Source organism: Echinops telfairi, unplaced genomic scaffold (assembly GCF_000313985.2).
Source record: "Echinops telfairi isolate 266 unplaced genomic scaffold, ASM31398v2 ScPeMD7_7453;HRSCAF=8491, whole genome shotgun sequence".
In the NCBI taxonomy this organism is placed as follows: Eukaryota; Metazoa; Chordata; class Mammalia; order Afrosoricida; family Tenrecidae; genus Echinops; species Echinops telfairi.
Genome location: NW_022111353.1, coordinates 1,980,721 through 1,982,233, shown reverse-complemented (window position 1 = coordinate 1,982,233; position 1,513 = coordinate 1,980,721).

Genomic DNA, 1,513 nt, shown 5'->3' with positions numbered 1-1,513 from the left:
AGACAGATTTATTTACTCATATACAATACTGCTTAGTGTGTTATAGAATCAAAAATTCTATTTGGTATATCATCTATATTTTAAAGAGAAAGGGCTAAATTTTTAAAACAATAAATAGAGTTGTAAATATATAATTGTATAAAGTCATATAATATAAACTAGAAAACTAAGACACCCCCCTCCAAAAATAAATAAAACCTTAAGTTCAACAAAAGACTTTAGCAGAGGAATATGAAGAGAACCTACAAAATGAGAAAAAATTTAGACAACGGCAAATGTGGCACTGAACTTGATATGTAGCTAGATTAGAGATAAAGCCGGCGCTAGTGGAAATCGGCTGGCAAGGCCACCATAAAGGGGTTTCAGGAAAGTCAGGCGCCCTTCATACCCTAGGGGAAAACACCTAAGCACCAGCGATGTGACATCACACCGGTGCACCCGAACTCAGTCAATAAGGTCGACCAATACCCTCAACCACGCCCCCTCCAGTAATGAAGGAGGAGGAGAAAGGCAGGGCCCAGGGCTTGCACAGACTCTTGGCCTCTTGGGATTTCCGGCTTTGGTTCTGCACACTGAGTTCCACGCTCCTGTTTCCTATTCTTTTCATCTGGTTCTTCGGCTCCCTGAAGTGGCCATCTTCAGTTATGAGTTGTCCTGGCCCGACCTTGTATGCTTTACAGGAATAGTGTGTACTTTCTGAGGGTGCAATACCTGAAACTTCCCTTTCCATCATAACAGTTACTTGCATTTACAAAAGTGTTTCTGCCATGTGAATTCTTCCAACATTGAGAAGCAAGAACCGAGGTAAACCACCCCAGAAACCTAACACATTGATCTCTAAAATTTATAGACAAATTCAACAGCTCAGCATCAACAACAGCAAAAACAAACATGAACAGACATTTCCCCAAAGAAGACGTTTAAGAGCTAGTAATGCATGAAGAGATGCTTGAGATGATGGATCATTAAGGAGATGCAAATCAGAACTGCAGTGAGGTACAGTGGCAGTCAGCTTGGGTACCCACCCGATAGGGCATTTGTACTCTGAGCTGCCAAAGTGAGTCTCAATAAACTCAATGGCAATGCGTTCTATTTAGTTCTTGGAATACTGTCTGACAGACATGACTTATTTTACTAACACATTTCCATGGATGCAGCTCAGAAAGGGATCAGGAAGCTGACACATCGAACCAAATCTTTATTGTCAGATGAGGAAAATTAATTACTGTTATTTAAAATGACCTATTATTTCAGGAGCCCTGGTGGGACTGTGAGAGAAGCATTGGGCCACAAGGTGGGCAGTGCAAATCCATCAGCCACTCATCTGAGAGAGATGCGGTTATTTGTTCCTGTAAAGATTTACAGCTTCAAAAAATCTATGTAGGAGCTCTATGAGTCAGAATCCACTCGCTGGCAATGAGGGTAGGCAGTGGTTGTTTTTTTTTTTCCTCTTAAAGTACCTAGACCAAACCACACTGTCACAGCCATTGAGTCAATCCTGATCCACAGTGAC